The sequence below is a fragment of the Castor canadensis genome, chromosome 13 (genome assembly GCF_047511655.1).
Source record: "Castor canadensis chromosome 13, mCasCan1.hap1v2, whole genome shotgun sequence".
Taxonomy (NCBI): domain Eukaryota; kingdom Metazoa; phylum Chordata; class Mammalia; order Rodentia; family Castoridae; genus Castor; species Castor canadensis.
In genome coordinates, this window is record NC_133398.1 from 64282221 (window position 1) to 64302008 (window position 19788).

At 37.1% G+C, this 19788-nt stretch overlaps 1 protein-coding gene across 6 annotated transcripts in view; it reads right to left on the minus strand.

Moving 5' to 3' along the window:
• Kdm4c (lysine demethylase 4C) overlaps nt 1-19788 on the minus strand; it is a 365075-nt gene that overhangs the window by 31151 nt on the left and 314136 nt on the right. The gene's annotated exons all lie outside the window — the stretch shown is intronic.

Here is a 19788-nt window from a genome sequence, read left to right on the forward strand (position 1 = left end):
CTATAATTTATGCAATCTAGTCACATAAGATTTATCTAAATTATTAAATATTATCAAAATCTAATTATTTATTATCATTGGTTCTCTCTCATCAATGAAAATCTGCTAACCTCTGATAAGTATGGTGCAAAAAGGAAACAATAAAATTCAGCATCTTTCATTAATAAATCAACAGTATTGACTTCTACTGGATATACCCATATCAAACAATAATCTAAGTTCACTCAATTACCAAAATAATTTAAACCCCATGGTCAAATAGAGACATAAACTCTTCACTGATTTATGGGCCCCATGTCTTTTGGGATGTGCCATCAATTTATGTGCTATATCCCTGTGTGTTAGCACCTGGAGATGGATAATGTAAAATGTCTTGTAAACATGTAGCTCCCTCTTGACCATTTGCCTTAGGAGGTTCAAGCTTTTAAATACATACTTCACAAACTGTGTGGAGAAAGTTGTCCTTACAAATGTGCTAAAGGAACTCTTAGTTCAGGGAAATTTCAGGTATTTATGAAACATGCACCTGATTATACAACATTCAAAGTCACAAGTATTTAGGTTTGAGACAAAAATGAAGTCAAAACAGGAAAGATTTAAAAGTCTGAAACCTTGCATCATAGACAGCTAGGGTACCATTTAAATTTATAGAATAGTAAAAGGGTCAATTATGAACACTGATATTACAATATAATATACAGTAACAGTGACATCTGCCCATGAATTCATTGAAAAGAATAAGGAATTTTCATTATTGTTCTTTTTATTAAATAGAAGTTGATTCATCCCTAATTTGAGATTTAGAAATGATGTCACAGACATTCATAGTTTGGGGTAAACACTCACAGGGGCTTCTAAAGCAACTGCGGAGACTTATCCAAACAGCCAGTAGGCACTGGTGCCAGAAGCTGCATTAGTGAGTGCCTTATGTGCCTTAGCCTCTCCTAAGACAAATTTTTCACTGTCAAGGTAGTGCAACAGTACATAATTCACTTCACCCAAACCAGTGGTTTCAGATCTTTTCAGACTAAAGACCTTCCTGTTGAAAGAAATCTCACATGGAAGTTGGACCACTGAAGGCTTGAGTTTTCCCAAGCCCTGCTGTAGGGACTAAATATTCTTTACCTGGAAAGGACATGGAAATTTGAACTCTAATTTAAAACCAATTCTCGATATTGGCAATAAACTTCAAAATAAACAGCATAATAATTGTCTAAGGCATGACTTAGAATAACCAATTTAATAAATGAATGTGATTACTATTAATACTGATTTATTTAGTCTTTAACAGCTATTTATTACCCACTTAGTATAAATCAGGCCCTGAACTAAGAACTAGGTACATAACTAGCTCAAACAGAAAAATGTCATCTATTAAACTGGTTAAGTGCTATAAAGAAAGTTCAAGTTAAAAATGAAAAATGTGAAGTTTAGTTTCTTAAGTATCTATTTCCGTTGCACTGCTAGCAAAATACTTTTTCTAGGCTTCCTTTTTTTTTTGAAAAATAAAATATGTGTGCCAGTTAGAAATATTTTGAAAACACTGATCTAAAAAATTATCAAAGTATTTTTAGGTCTAAGCTCATTTATCATATTTAAGGTTTCATTCCTAAGAAAACCAGTTTCATCTGGTCTTTCCTCTCTAATAAAAGTATAAAAATTACAATACTGAGATCAAACTTTGAAGACCTAATTAATACACATTTCCAAAATAGTCCTAATACTAGGATGGTTTGTCAATGAGCTGTCCACAGGGATTTCTAGAAATTCAGAATATTAAGAGAAAACAACTTATATGGACTTTACCCGAGACAGGTAACTAGAGTCTTGCTTATTCTGCATGGGCAGTACTCAGACTTGAGCTCAGGGCTTCATGGTTCTACCACTTGAGTTACACCTCCAGTCTACATATACATTTTTGAGCATCTCCTATGTGTAAAGTGTTGTGAGAGTTGCTCCTTTAATTTAATATGTTATATGCTTCTCAGTTTATACAGCTTGGTTTCTGATCTTGAGTCATACACAAAACTTAAATCAAAATGGGCTATAGATGTAAATTTAAGATCTAAACTTATAAAACCTCTAGAAGAGAACACACAAGAAAATATCTATGATCTTGAGTTAGGCAAAGGATTTATTTCCTTTTCTCTCCCCCTTCCTCCTTCTCTCCCTTGTCACCTTCTCCTTCTCTCCTTCTGTCCTCTCCTCTCTTCTCCCTCCCTCTACTTTTTCTCTCCCTCCCTCACACCCCCCCCCCCATACTAGGGATCAAATCCAGGGTCTAATGCTTATTAATCAAGCACTCTACAATGGAGAAAAACCCAAAGTTAGGAAAAGGTTTTCCAAAATAGACTGCCACAGGCATGAAAACACCTCCCATGTCCATGGATTGGCAGAATTAATATTGTGAAAGTGGCTACACTATGAAATCAATCTACAGAGTCAATGCAATCCTTTTAAAAATTCCAATGTCATTTTTAAAGAAATATAAAGATCAATTCTAAAATTCATATGGAAGCATAAAAGACCCAGAATGGCCAAAGAAATCCTGGCAAGAAAGAGCAATGCTGGAGGTATCTTGACACCTGACTTCAAATTATACTACAGAGTCACAATAACAAAACACCATGATACTGGCACAAAAACAGACACATAGACCAATGGAATAGAAGATCCATAAGTAAGGCCACACTTGTACAGCCATCTGATTTTTGACAAAAGCACTGAAAATATACATTGGAGAAAACACAGCCTTGTTCAACAAATGGTGTTGGGAAAACTGGATATCCACATATAGAAGACAGATATTAAGCCCCTATTTCTTACCCTGTACAAAAAATTAATTCAAAATGGATCTAAATGTAAGGACTGAAACTTTGAAATGACTAAAAGAAGATAAGAACCTTGAAAATACAATATATAAAAGGCATAGGTAATGCCTTTCTGAATAGGATTCTAATTGCTCAGGTATTGACAAATGGGATTATATCAAATTTAAAAACTTCTGCTCAGCAAAGGATACAGTTATGAGAATCAAAAGATAATCTATAGAATGGAGAAAATCTTTGCCAGCTTTTCACCAGACAAAGGATTAATATCCAGAATATTATATATAAAAAGCTCCAAAAGTTAAATACCAAAAGAAAAACCACGATGTGAAGGTGATCTGGCTGCAACATCTATCACCCCATTGATCTCCAGGGTTGATTCAGCTGATCTGGCTGGCTAGGCAGATGTCCCCTTCCTCCCTCACCGCTCCACGTGTGTCCCTGCTGAAGCTGTGTGCTCAGTTGAAGAGGACAACCATCCCCAATAGAGATGGACCGTTCTTTGGTCAGGGGTATATGAGTAGTTGCACTCCCCTGCTAGAACCTCCAAACAAGCTCTCAAGGTCCATTTGTAGAAAGAATGTAGGGCAGTCAAGCTTCCAAGACTCTAGACACATTCAAATTAGGCGCTGCACGTGGCAGTCTACCTTTAAAAAAAAAAAGAAAAACCAATACAATTAATAAATGGGTAAATGAACTGAACAGACAGTTCTCAAAAGAAGAAAGTAATATTCAATAAATACATGAAGAAATTTTCAATATCCTTTAGCCATAAATGAAATGAAAATCAAAACAATAATGAGATTCCATCTCATCCAAGTCAGAATGGTGGCAATCATCAGGAAAACAAACAACAGGGCTAGAGGAGTGGCACAGGTAGTAAAGAGTCTGCCTAGCAAGCATGAGGCCCTGAGTCCAAACATAGTACTGCAAAATGATGATGATAATAATAACAATAATGAAAACAAACAAAAATAATAAACAAACAACAAATATTGGTGAGGAGGAGGAGGGATGAAATTCTAACACTGTTGATATAAAGGTAAATTATTGCAATTAATGCAATCAAAAAATTAAAAATAGAACTGTCATATGATCTTTCTATAGCAATCTTGGGTTTATATATAAAGGAATGTAAGACTGCATAAAATGGAGATACCTACACACCCGTGTTTATAGCAGCACAATTCACAATATACAAATTAAAGAATCAGCCAGTTAACATCAACTGATGAATGGAGAAAGTCATATATTAATAAATATATACAATTATGCTATATACTATCATATATACATATAGAGGAGTACAGTTCAGCTATAAAGAAGAATGAAATTATGTCTTTTGCAGGAAAACGAATAGAAATGAATATCAGCATGTTAAGTGAAGTAAGACAGACTGAGAAAGACAAATGTGACATATGCAGAAACCAGACCTAAAAAGAAGTGACAGGAGTGTAAAAACAGAGGTGGGGGAGGGAGGTAACTGTTTGAGAGTGGGAACCAGCAGGAGGGCGAATGTGAAAGGAGAGGGTAAAGGATGTGTGCAAATGTGATCAAAGTACTTCATATGCATGCATAAAAATAGAATAATGAAACCTGCTAAAATTGTTTTTAAAAGGGGGAAGATAACAAATTAAAAGAGGGGGTGAATTTGATCAAAGTGCATTATAAGGAAATATGTAAATATCACAAGGATCCCCCCCTCTTCTATATAATTTTTATATGCTGATATAAGAAAAGAAATAGGATTCCAAAAGCATGATCCACAAGGAAGAAATCGACAAATCAGACTTTATCAAAATGTGTAACTTTTGTTCTTCAGCCATTATTTTAGTGTGATTTTATATATTTAATTTTTTTACATTTTTGTTAGAAAATTTAGTTGTACATAGGGGTTTCCTTACTCTGGAATAGGTATAGACAAGGACTTTCTCAATGGAACCCCAGCACCTCAGCTACTAAGAGATAGCATAGATAAATGGGACTTCATAAAACTAAAAAGCTTCTGTTCATCAAAAGAAATGGTCTCTAAACTGAAGAGACCATGCACAGAGTCTCTTCAGAGAAAATATCTGCCAGCTACACATCAGACAAAGGACTGATAACTAGAATATATACGGAACTTCAAAAACTAAATTCTCTCAAAATTAATGAAACAATAAAGAAATGGGCAAGTGAACTAAACAGAACTTTCTCAAAAGAAGAAATTCAAATGGCCAGAAAACACATGAAAAAATGCTCACCATCTCTAGCAATAAAGGAAATGCAAATTAAAACCACGCTAAGATTCCACCTCACCCCTGTTAGAATAGCCATCATCAGCAACACCGCCAACAACAGGTGTTGGCGAGGATGCGGGGAAAAAGGAACCCTCTTACACTGTTGGTGGGAATGTAAACTAGTACAACCACTCTGGAAAAAAATTTGGAGGCTACTTAAAAAGCTGGACATCGATCTACCATTTGATCCAGCAATACCACTCTTGGGGATATACCCAAAAGACTGTTACTCCAGAGGCACCTGCACATCCATGTTTATTGCGGCACTATTCACAATAGCCAAGTTATGGAAACAGCCAAGATGCCCCACTACTGACGAATGGATTAAGAAAATGTGGTATTTATACACAATGGAATTTTACTCAGCCATGAAGTAGAATGAAATCTTATCATTTGCAAGTAAATGGATGGAACTGGAGAACATCATTCTGAGTGAGGTTAGCCTGGCCCAAAAGACCAAAAATTCTATGTTCTCCCTCATATGCGGACATTAGATCAAAGGTAAACACAACAAGGGGATTGGACTTTGATCACATGATAATGGGAGAGCACACAAGGGAAGTATGAGGATAGGTAAGACACCCAAAAAACTAGATAGCATTTGTTGCCGTCAATGCAGAGAAACTAATGCAGATACTTTAAAGCAACTGAGGCCAATAGGAGAAAGGGACCAGGAACTAGAGAAAAGGTTAGTTCAAGAAGAATTAACTTAGAAGGTAACACACATGTACAGGAAAGCAAGGCGAGTCAACTCCCTATATAGCTATCTTTATCTCAACTAGCAAAAACCCTTGGTCCTTCCTATTACTGCTTATACTCTCTCTTCAACAAAATTAGAGATAAGGGCAAAATAGTTTCTGCCTGGCAGCAAAGGGGCAGGGGGGAGAGGGAGGTAAGGAAGAGGGTGGGGGAAGGAATGGGGCAGGGTAGGTAAGGGAGGGGGTGGGGGAAGGGAGGAGAAATGACCCAAACGTTGTATACACATATGAATAAAATTAAAAAAAAAGGTTTCATTGTGTTTGTTGCAGACATGACATACATACAATATACATTGATAAAATCACCTTCTCAATTCCTCCCCTTATCCTCCCTCCCCACCTTCTTAAAATAATATCAACAGTTTTCATTGTTCTATTTTTAAGCATGCCTATAAAATACCATATTTATCTCCCCACCCTTTCCTTTTGCCCTTCCCACTCATGTTAGCACACACTCTTAAGCAGAACCTGTTTCACATTCCTGTCATTCTCCAGACATCAAGAAAGTAAAAAGATAAGGCAAAAACCTGGGAGAAAATATATTGTAAACCATATGTTTGATACAGAATCATGTACAAACTACAAAAAGTGTCTTTCAACTCAATATAAGAGAACTCAATAAAATTTTTAAAATAGTTTCCTAATTTGAAATTTGAAGAAAATATGCTCAAAATCACTAGTCATTTGGGAAATAATTTAATATAGATTAAAATCACACTGAAATACCACTACATACCCACTGGAATGGTTAGTATGGACTAGACTTACAATATAGGTTGAAATGTTGCTGGTGGGAATGTAAACTAGCATAACCACTTTGGAAAACAGTTTGGTAATTTCTTATGAAGTTCAACATACATTTACCATATAATCCAGTAGTTTCCACCCTAGGCACTTACATAAGAAAAATAAAAACACAGATCTACCCAAAGACTTGAAGGCAAATGTTCATAGCAGCATTATTTATAATAGCTCCAAACAGGAAACAATCCAACTGTCCATCAACTGGTAACTGGATAAACAAAATGTCATATTCATACAATGGGACACTATTCAGACTGTGAGAAAAGTCTGTCAAAAGACTTATATCTAGAATATATAAAGAACTCGTATATTCTGTAACCCAGATGCTCTCTCTTCCTTATGTGCTTTTCTTAAACATGTTCGTCCACTTATAATTGCTTCCATCAGTGAACTCCTGTCAATAATCTTCACTGGGTATTCCTCTTGTAAAATCCTGGTTAGGGTGAGAGGACCCAAGGGACATCAATGTGCAATAACATAACATAAATAAGCCAGGATGGGACAAAAATTCTCACTTCCCAGTGAGGTGGCATCATGGAAAAGGGTGCCTTTTAGTCAACTGATGTCTGGTATCTGCACTGTCATGTCTGCATGACAACCTGACTTGAAACTTTAAGGAACCTCAAAATTGATGAGCAAATAAGGGGTCTAATGTGCATCTCTGCATCCTATAGGATAGGATATTTCTGGGAACAGCTTTTTTTCTTAGTATTTCAAACCCACATGGGTATTTTATTTTGTCTCCAGAGCACCCAGGCCAATCCTACACATATACTTATACATCTCAGAATCCCCCAAAATGCCTAATACAGAGTTCATCACAGTTCAGAAAGGAAGATGCTAGATATTATTCCCAAACACAGACTGGACTTGGTTCATGGTGCCTGCTACCCTTGAGTTTAAATTCTACACTGAGAAGATAATGAAGCCATAGAAATTAATGACATTGGGATTCCAAGATGGTGGCTAGAGGGAGGAAGCAGAAAGCATGCCTCCTAAAGTAAAATCTTGGAGAGACACTGGAGACACATCTTGCAGGCAAGGCCACTGAGAAGAGGCAAAATTTGACCCCTCCACACCTCCAGCCTGCGCAGAGAATCTCCACTTTACGTTAAATGGAGAAACCAGGAGGGCCCCCGGGCTGTCAGACGCCCATGCCCAGATGGCTTGGGAAGATGTGGACAAGTTTTGTTCTACTTTGTTTCCCCTCTGATGAGACAACTACAGAACAACATCAAGGCACCATCTCCAGGATTGGAGGCTGAGGGACGAACACCAAAATTATTAAGACTACAACTTCATTGCATTTGAACTTGGAGGTTTTTTTCCTTTTAATTCAGTTTTATTTTATTTTATATATATATATTTTTTCTGTCATTTACTTATTTTTTATTTTTATTCTAATCTTTATTCTTTTTATTTTTTATTTTCAATCCTCTCTCTCTCTAATGCCTTTTCAGCTTACAGTTGATAAGTACATTGTCTCTCCCTGTTTATATCTTTGAAACTTTTTTGTTTGTTTCTTTGTTTTTTTTTTCTACTGGATTATTTGTTTTTCCCTTTTCCTTTAACTTCTTTGCTTTCCATTACTTCTCACCCTTCCATTCTAAATATCACTAGTGCTATTATTATAAACTAGAAAATACTTCATTGCACACAGTACAGGGACAATAATAACACAAAGGGCAATAACGGGAAGACAGAAAAAACAGGGAAACCAGTTTCCCCACAGCAAAAAATTAGTATAGGAACCAGAGGGGAATGAAGAAAACAGATACTCAGATCCAGACTCCAACAAAATGAAGATAAACTATGCCAAAGGACCCAATGAAGCCCACAAGAATAATTTAAAAGAAGACATACTACAGGTACTCAATGAGAATTTTATAGCGATGATACTGGATATGGTCAACCAAAATATACAGGAGACACTCAAGAAATTCCAAGACAACAAAAATAGAGAATTTGAAAAAGCAAAAAAAGAAATAATGGAAACCATAGAAGCACTGTATAAACACCAAAGTGAAACAGAGAACACCATTAACAAAGAGATAAATGAACTCAGGACAAAAACAGACAACATTAAAGAGGAAACAACCCAGGATATGGAAAAATCTCAGAAAAAAGAAGGAAACAGAATTGAAAAACAAAACAGAAGGCCAATCCAGAAGAACAGAAAAAACAGAAGACAGAAACTCAGAACTCGAATATGAAATGGTAATTAAAGGAAAAACTGAAGAACTATTAATTAAACAACTCAAGACCTGTGAAAAGAAAATGCAAGAACTCACCAACTCCATCAAAAGATCAAACTTGAGAATCATGGGCATCGAGGAAGGAGAAGAGGTGCAAGCGAAGGGAATGCATAATATATTCAACAAAATAATAACAGAAAATTTAACAAATCTAGAGAAAGCTATTCCCATACAGATGCAAGAGGCCTCCAGGACACCAAACAGACCAGACCAAAATAGAACTACCCCAAAACATATTATCATTAAAACAACAAGTTCAGAAACTAGGGAAAGAATATTGAAGGCTGTAAGAGAGAAAAAACAAATAACATACAAAGGTAAACCCATCAAAATCACAGCAGACTTCTCAACAGAAACGTTAAAAACAAGAAGAGCGTGGGGTGAGATCTTCCAGCACTTAGCGAAAATAACTTCAACCCCAGGATACTCTACCCAGCAAAACTATCATTCAAAATAGATGGAGCAATAAAAGTCTTCCATAATAAGCAGAAACTAAAACAATATGTGACCACGAAGCCACCACTACAAAAGATTCTTCAAGGGATTCTGCACAAAGAAAGTGAACCCCAACTTAACCATGAAAAGATAGGCAGCACCAAACCACAGGAAAAGAAAAAGCAAGACAGTAGAGAGTAACCACAACTTAGGTACACACAATCAAACCTTCAAACAACTGAGACAACTAAATGGCAGGAATCACCACATACCTATCAGTACTAACGCTTAATGTTAACAGACTTAATTCCCCCATCAAAAGGTACCGTTTGACGAAATGGATTAAAAAGGAAGATCCAACAATTCGTTGCTTACAGGAGACCCATCTCACCGACAGAAATAAACACAGGCTTAGGATGAAAGGCTGGAAGAAGATTACCAAGCCAATGGCCCCCGAAAACAGACAGGAGTAGCAATACTTATCTCTGACAAAGTAGACTTCAAACTTACATTGATCAAATGGGATAAAGAAGGACATTCCATACTAATAAAAGGGGAAATAGACCAAAAGGAAATAATAATTATCAACCTATATGCATCCAATGTCAATGCAGCCAATTTTATCAAACATACCCTGAAAGACCTAAAAGCATATATTAATTCCAACACAGTGGTTGTGGGAGACTTTAACACTCCATTATCATCAACAGATAGGTCATCCAAACAAAAATACAATAAAGAAATCCAAGATCTAAAATATACAAAAGATAAAATGGACCTACTTGATGTCTATAGAACATTTCATCCAACTTCTACACAATATACACTCTTCTCAGCAGCCCATGGAACCTTCTCCAAACTAGATAATATCCTAGAGCACAAAGCAAGCCTCAGCAAATATAAGAAAACAGAAATTATACCGTGCATTCTATCTGATCACAATGCAGTAAAACTAGAACTCAACAACAAAAGTAAAGACAAAAAACATGCAAACAGCTGGAAACTAATAACTCATTACTTAATGAACAATGGGTCATTGAAGAAATAAAAGAGGAAATTAAAAAGTTCCTGGAAGTCAATGAAAATGAAAACACAACCTACCAAACCTATGGGACACAGCAAAGGCAGTCCTGAGAGGAAAGTTTATACCCATGAGTGCATACATTAAAAAGACTGAAAGATCCCAAACCAATGACCTAATGATACATCTCAAACTCCTAGAAAAACAAGAACAAGCAAATCTCAAAACAAATAGAAGGAGAGAAATAATAAAAATAAGAGCTGAAATCAATGAAATATAAACCAAAAAAACCACACAAAGAATTAATGAAACAAAAAGTTGGTTCTTTGAAAAAATAAACAAGATCGATAGACCCATGGCAAACCTGACTAAGATGAGGAGACAAAAAATCCAAATTAGTAGAATCAGGAATGCAAAAGGGGAGATAACAACAAACACCATGGAAGTCCAGGAAATCATTATAGACTACTTCCAGAACCTATATTCAAATAAATTTGAAAATCTTAAAGAAATGGACAGATTTCTAGATACATATGATCATCCAAAACTGAACCAAGAGGAAATTAATCACCTGAATAGATCTATAACAAAAAATGAAATTGAAGCAGCAATCAAGAGTCTCCCAAAAAAGAAAAGTCCAGGACCTCATGAATTCTCTGCTGAATTCTATCAGACCTTTAAAGAAGAACTGATACCAACCCTCCTAAAACTGTTCCACAAAATAGAAAGGGAAGGAACACTGCCTAACACATTTTATGAAGCCAGTATCACACTTATCCCAAAACCAGGCAAAGACAACTCCAAAAAGAACTGTAGGCCAATCTCCTTAATGAACATTGACGCAAAAACCTCAACAAAATAATGGCAAACCGAATTCAAAAACACATCAAAAAGATTATTCACCACGACCAGGTAGGCTTCATCCCGGAATGCAGGGGTGGTTCAACACATGAAAATCAATTAACGTAATACACCACATTAACAGAATCAAAGACAAAAACCACTTGATCATCTTAATAGATGCAGAAAAAGCCTTTGATAAGATCCAACACCATTTCATGATAAAAGCTCTAAGAAAACTAGGAATAGAAAGAAAGTACCTCAACATTATAAAAGCTATATATGACAAACCTACAGCCAGCATTATACTTAATGGAGAAAAACTGAAACCATTCCCTCTAAAATCAGGAACCAGACAAGGATGCCCACTATCTCCACTCCTATTCAACATACTACTGGAATTCCTAGCCAGAGCAATAAGGCAAGAAGAAGGAATAAAAGGAATACAAATAGGTAAAGAAACTGTCAAAATATCCATATTTGCAGACGACATGATCCTATACCTTAAAGACCCAAAAACTCTACTCAGAAGCTTCTAGATATCATCAATAGCTACAGCAAGATAGCAGGATATAAAATCAACAGAAAAATCATTAGCATTTCTATACACTAATAATGAACAAACTGAGAAAGAATATATGAAAACAATTCCATTTACTACAATAGCCTCAAAAAAGGTCAAATACCTGGGTGTAAACCTAACAAAAGATGTGAAAGACCTCTACAAGGAAAACTATAAACTTCTGAAGAAAGAGATCGAGGAAGACTATAGAAAGTGGAAAGATCTCCCGTGCTCATGGATTGGTAGAATCAACATAGTAAAAATGTATATACTACCAAAACTAATCTACATGTTTAATGCAATTCCCATCAAAATTCCAATGACATTCATTAAAGAGATTGAAAAATCTACTGTTAAATTTATATAGAAACACAAGAGGCCACGAATAGCCAAGGCAATACTCAGTCCAAAGAACAATGCTGGAGATATCACGATACCTGACTTCCAACTATATTACAAAGCAATTAACAATAAAAACAGCATGGTACTGGCACAAAAATAGACATGAAGACCAGTGGAACAGAATAGAGGACCCAGATATGAAGCCACACAACTATAACCAGCTTGTCTTTGAGAAAGGCGCTAAAAATATACGATGGAGAAAAAGCAGCCTCTTCAACAAAAACTGCTGGGAAAACTGGTTAGCAATCTGCAAAAACTGAAACTAGATCCATGCATGTCACCCTATACCAATATGAACTCAAAATGGATCAAGGATCTTAATATCCGACCATAAACTCTAAAGTTGATACAGGAAAGAGTAGGAAATACTCTGGAGTTAGTAGGTATAGGTAAGAACTTTCTCAACGAAACCCCAGCAGCACAGCAACTAAGAGATAGCATAGATAAATGGGACCTCATAAAGCTAAAAAGCTTCTGTTCATCAAAAGAAATGGTCGCTAAACTGAAGAGAACACCCAAAGAGTGGGAGAAAATATTTGCTAGCCACACATCAGACAAAGGACTGATAACCAGAATATATAGGGAACTTCAAAAACTAAATTCTCCCAAAACTAATTAATCAATAAAGAAATGGGCAAGTGAACTATACAGAACTTTCTCAAAAGAAGAAATTCAAATGGCCAAAAAACACATGAAAAAATGCTCACCATCTCTAGCAATAAAGGAAATGCAAATTAAAACCACACTAAGATTCCACCTCACCCCTGTTAGAAGAGCCATCATCAGCAACACCACCAATAACAGTTGTTGGCGAGGATGTGGGGAAAAAAGGAATCCTCTTACACTGTTGGTGGGAATGTAAACTAGTACAACCACTCTGGAAAAAAATTTGGAGGCTACTTAAAAAGCTAAATATTGATCTACCATTTGATCCAGCAATACCACTCTTGGGGTTACTCCAGAGGCACCTGCACACCCATGTTTATTGCAGCACTATTCACAATAGCCAAGTTATGGAAACAGCCAAGATGCCCCACCACTGACAAATGGATCAAGAAAATGTGGTATCTATACACAATGGAATTTTATGCAGCCACGAAGAAGAACGAAATGTTGTCATTCGCTGGTAAATGGATGGAATTGGAGAACATCATTCTGAGTGAGGTAAGCCTGGCCCAAAAGACCAAAAATTGTATGTTCTCTCTCATATGCGGACATTAGATCAAGGGCAAACACAAGGGGATTGGACTTTGAGCACATGATAAAAGCGAGAGCACACAAGGGAGGGGTGAGGATAGGTAAGACACCTAAAAAATTAGCTAGCATTTGTTGCCCTCAACGCAGAGAAACTAAAGCAGATACCATAAAAGAAACTGAGGCCAACAGGAAAAGGGGACCAGGAACTAGAGAAAAGGTTAGATCAAAAAGAATTAACCTAGAAGGTAACACACATGCACAGGAAATCAATGTGAGTCAATGCCCTGTATAGCTATCCTTATCTCAACTATCATAAACCCTTGTTTCTTCCTATTATTGCTTATCCTCTCTCTACAACAAAATTAGAGATAAGGGCAAAATAGTTTCTGCTGGGTATTGAGGGGGTGGGGGAGACAGGGAGAGGGCAGATTGGGTCGTAAGGGAGGGGGTGGGGGCTGGGGGGAGAAATGACCCAAGCCTTGTATGCACATATGAATAATAAAACAATAAAAATTAATTAAAAAAAATTAATAACATTGCCCTTAAGTTCAGGGTAGTTATTTCAAGTTTAGTAGACCAAAGATACGATGCTAAACTTTCAGTCTTCTTGGAAAGAAAAGGATGAGAAAGAAACTTTTCCCCTTAGGAATAGTTCCCTAAACCAATCACCTGGAGATAATTAATAAGAAAGTAATAAGAGAAATACTGTCAAGTGAGGGAACTACATAGTTGAAGAAAAACATAACTGATAGTGTGTCTTCATGGCAACTAGTTAATCTCCTGCATGGGACATCAGGGCAATGACATACTTTTCTTTAAAGCAGCACCAGTGTTAAATAGAAATTGTCAATACGATAGGTACAGACTTGTGCTGTGTGAGACACATACAATTTATGAGAGAGAAGGGACGGGGAGTTCAACTATAACTCAAATAAGGGCTTCAATATTTCATTAGCATGCCTCTGGCTTCAATGCAAATCTCACAGAGTTACACAAAAGGGAATAAAATCCCAGAGCATGGAAAGTACTCCACCATCCAACTTTAGACAGATAGTTCACGAGTCTTAGGAGATTGGCCAAGGCCTCAGTGAAGGACATAGGATTCATAGAGCTGAGGAGTCAGATGAAAGCTTCTGCCCTTAAACTATAGGTTTAATGATCTAAGGCACTACCCGATTCTATGTTTCTTAATGGCTTTGTGGTTTTCATCATTTTTCAGTAAACTACTAGCCAAAATGGTAATGTGCTGTCCTTTGTCTGCCTAGAGTCTCTCTATCTACTTATCTATTACTCTTACATAAGCTGTGTTTATAATTGTGTAGTAATGTATTTCATGAATATTGTACCACTATATGTGCTGGCTGTTTTTTAAAGTGAAATACTTAGAATTGGAACTACTAATATCTGATTTATTACAGCTATGACATAAAGTCCCTAGAAAAATTGTGGTATTTGTGAGAAACATATATATTTTGTTGTCATAGTTAAGATGTCCAAGAATATTTCATTACATAAATGTAAAATGAATATGACTTGGGTCTGTAAAAATTTTTATGTTTATGCAAAATTAGACTTATAAAACTTGTCAGATAAATTTTTAAAGGCTTAGAAAAGTAAGTTTTAAATTGAATATTGATTAAAATCAAAGTAATAATAGCTATTATTTTATGAGTGTAATAGTCCTCCCATGGCTGTAAAAATCAACTGGGATTCACAGACTCCCAGTTTTTCAGTCAAGATAGATGAGCACCACCTAAACGTTTAAAGGTCATGTGGGCCACACCTTTAGGCATTTAGGGTCATGGCAGAACCTTGTACCAAAAAAAAAAAAAATAAAAGATTCTAAAGTCTTTGCTATTGTTTGGATGTTCAGTGTCCCCTGAAGGTCTATATATAAAGGTTTAGTCTCCAGTGTGGTGGGTACTAGGAGGTTCTGGGGTAGAGCAAGCTTTTTCTCTCACTCATGGTTATTACTGAACCTAACTGGGGCTAACTGGGGGTGACTGAAGATGCAGAAAAGACACAGGACAGACAGACAGAAAGTGGGATCAGGTGTGTTGGGCGCTCAGGTGAGATACACAACCTTCAATGCTTCTTTTATCTATCTTTATTCTTTAAAGCCTTACTCCTTTACAGTTCTTTAAAACCTTGCTTCTAAAGTCTTCTTTAAAATATTGCTTAAAACCTCTTTCCTTAGACTTACTCTGTTCCATGTTTTCTCTTAGCTTTTCTTTAGCATAATCTCTCAAAGTCTTTGCCCCCAGACTCGCACACAACAGATGTGCCTAAAAACTGCATATGCATGTTTTCTTTAGCTTAGCTTTTCTAAAGCCTATGTATAAAGTTCTTGGTGCAGACTTTCTATCAACCCCTCTTTAGCAATTCCCCTTTAGCAATTTCCCTTCAGTAATTCTTTGCCCTTCCAAAAGCCTCCTACACTAAAAAGCCAAAAGCCCAAAGCAAAAAGCCTCAAAACAAAAGCCCAGAGCAAAAGCCTAAAGCAAAGGAAAAATGCTTGGTGTCCTCCTTCAGTGAGTCTTTTATACAGGGTGGTAAACAGGGTGGAGCAGCGGTTCTCTGGCAGGGGCTTGACATTGTAACAGGTGAAACCTGTGTTCCTGCTTCTCTGAATGTAAACAATTTAGAAGCAGCTGTTCTGCATTTCCCTCTTCTGTGGCCAGGACGGTGCCAATCTCAGCTTACAGATTTTAGGAAAAACAGTTGACCTGCATCTCGCCTTGCTTATGTCCAGTTCACATAGGCTTCTCACAATCTGCTCTCCACACTGGGGAACTTTAAGAGGTTGGACCTGGTGGGATGTCTTAAGTCATTGTGGCATGTTCTTGAAGTCTCTTTTGCTCTGTTCTTGTTCAAGCTATAACCATTTGTTCCTACTCATGCTCCTGCCATAATTCCACCCTCAGTAGAAGTCAAACCAATGGAGTTTCCCAATCTTGAACTTTGCAACTCCAAACGACCAGGTAAGTAAACCTGTCATACATCATAAGTCACCTGTGTCAAGGGTTTTATTATAGTGATGGAAAGCTGAATAATACAGCCCCCTCTGACAAAAGTCCATTAATTCTAGAAAACTCAGAATTGCCAGGGGTGGAGTTGGGACAGGGAGTACAGGTCAAGAATGGAGGTAAAGAGGATCAGTCTCAAGTAAACAAACAAAAAAGATCTATATGGGGCATGACTTTCCAAAGCTGAGGTAGCCTCACTGATAACAGGTGTCTCTTGGTCAACCTACTGTCTGCCACTGTCATGTCTGGATGTCTAGTTGACCTGAAACACTCTAAGTATCACAAAACTTAGAAGCCAACAGGAATCCAAACTGCTTTCCTAGATTGCATAGCATGTAACATTTCTGGGAACAACTTTTAAGTTATTCAAACCCATACAGCTATTTTCTTTGGTCTCTAGAATACCCAGATCACCCCTAAAGCACTCTAGCAGAGTGAAAGCTACCAGATCACCCTTATTCCTCTGGTTGTTAAGAGGGGCTTGAAGAGTGCTGAACACTCAGGAGGCTCCCACGTTGCACCAACTGGATGCTGTTTTTTACCCTCAAGGGAGATGTAAGGTCTTCATCCATAGCTGTACAAAGCTACAAAGAGCAGACTTTCTGGAAGATGCCAAAAAATAGGGAGGCAACAGGTGACAGAACACAGTGGGGTCGCCCTGCAATCCAGACCTAGCTGTGTGCTATCTACTCCAAGAAGCTTGAACAAAGCTTTTTTGTGACTTGGTAAGTACTACATCTGTAAAATGGGCATGAACTTACTTCAAAATAAGTTTGTTATGAAAAGCCATTGAAATAAGACTCTCAAAAAATACCAGGATGAATGTAGGGAAGTAGACTACTATGAAGTCTAAAAGCTGCTAGGTCTACTTCATACAGGTGATATAGTACAGGCCCCAGTTTAACCAAACAAGTAGCAACAGGTAAGGCACGTCTTCTAACTCCAGGTATTAGCAAAATTAGAAAAGGGCAGCATGACCTCGATGGGGAGGAATTACAGACTGAATTAACATCCTAAAAAATCTGATCTTGTGCCTATTATGTGCCAGGCATTTAGTTCATTTAGTCCTTTGGGTAATCTCTAAGGTATACTTTATTATTGTATTTTTAGTAGGGAACATGACTGAAACAGAAAAGTTTAAGCAAATTACTTACACCTGAGGGGGGAAAAATGCCCTAGGAACCTCAATTTGTCCTTTCTGACTAAGAAAACCAAGACTATTAACTAAAGTCCATAACTGCACACCCACAGGTTCTTGATGGGTACTGCTGTTGTGTTTATTTCACATTTCAACAGAGGCTAAGACTATAACCAGTAGTGCTCATGGGAATCTCAGTGATGGACGCTTGCTGTTGAGTTTCTAAATGGTTCTGTTTCTCCTCTAATGCACAGTGGTGAATGTTAAGTGCCTGCTCTAGAAGTATCTACCAGTTGCTGTACCTTCCATCCTAAAATAAGTCCCAATTTCAGAGGGAAGGAAGCAATCACTCCAGAGGCAACATGGCTGTGCTCAAGGAGCGTAGCTTCTAGCAGAGGCTAAGAGGGGATACTGGAATCTCTGTGATAGATGAGCTCTTTCAGGTGGGCAACTTTCATTCCCATCAACATAGAGAAAGACAAAAAAATTCATCAGGAGTGTGTCGCAGTTTCATAGACTGACAGATGGAGGCATGTAGCAATACATCTTTTATTATCTCCTTTGACAGCTACAGATTGCATGCTGAGTTTGGCTGGGCTGATACACACATTCCACAGGTGCATTGAGAATTTTTTAGACATTTTTCTAGCTATCACAGAAATGAAGTATCTAGGTAGAGAAAAAAATTTCTTGATAGCCCAAATAATGTTTCTCTCTATTGCTCCAAGTACTCTCTCCAGTCTCATAATTCTAACATAAATATTTTAAGGATGCCAAATTTATTCTCAAATATGGAATAGGCCAGCCTGCATTAAAGGCTTCTCAACACTGGAAGAGTGGCTCAAGCTGTAGCATGGCTGTCTACCAAGCACAAAGCCCTGAGTTCAGACTGCAGTACTGTGCTCCCAAAAAAGGGTGTGCGGGACGGGGTGGAGGGCTCCTTGCCTGTTGGAGTTATGAAATGACTTGTAATCATCAACCCTATAAATAAGGAAATACAAATGTCTTTACTGAGGCCTTAGGCTTCATAAGGGTATATATTTTTAGTATGTATAAATATCCTGGGATGACTGAACCTGATATCCAAAATTTGATTTTCATAATTAAAAAGCTGAAATTTTAGTTCTACTTAACAAGTACATGGGGCTTAGAGAACTAGTTCTTCAATAACCAGTAAGTAACTGGTGTCACACTGTGATGACAAACGGTGCATCCCAGTGACATTCTATCTGATATGTACTGGAGTTTTCAGACAAACAGAAGAAAAAAATTCATTTTCTCTCACTAGTTTTTGATGCCACAGATATACAACTAATGGAAAATGAAAAAAAAAAAGGTTTCTCTGAGAACCGTGAAATGTATATAGTATTCTCATAAAATAATTATTCTGCAATGATATGCAAGTAACTGAGACAAAAACATACTTTATTAAAATTTTTCTTATGTCCTGAATAAGCTCCCTATTAGAGCAAAGAGAAGGTCCCCATCTCCAAAAAGATAGTTCTAATATAAATATAAAAATGGAAGTAAGATGATTTACTCTACCTAGAACAAGCAGGCTCCCCCACCCCACCCCACCCCGAGTAAGAGACAATCTTCCTCCCTGACTGAAAGCTCTGACATGGGCTTTCTTCTGCCTTCAGACTCCCAACTCATTATCTTCCTGGGTCTTCAGCTTGCTGACTGCAGAAACTTCTAGTCTAGGGACTTCTAAGTTTCCATAAGCACAGACCCAATTCCATATAATACTTCTTCATTTATATATTTATATTCACTGCATGGAAAGGACCCACTTGCCAGCCTGCTCCTCCTTAGACTGAGCAAGCAGGGATGATGTCTTCTTTCTCATCTCTTTCTTAACACCTAATGTTGTACTCAGTGCACGCAGACTCAATATTAAAGGGATGACTAATCTAAAAAAGAGAAGCATGTCACCTAAGGGTTCTCACTGATGAATGGCAATGGCAATGCAATGAAGTGACGCTGTGGCTAAACACGTAAGAAATGCAATTCTCCATTCTGTGTATATAAACATGTACTGGGATTTTAAGTTGGCTAAAATTCAGTTGCTTCAAAAATCTTCCAAATACAGTCACTTTTGTTTCTACAGTTGTCATTTTTAACAACACAGACAGGTAATAACAAAACTGACTGAGTTAATTTATCTTCAATCCCAGGTAACCAAAATCCTAGAAATATTTATAAGCAGTCTCATAAAGTTATATTTAATTTACAATTGTACA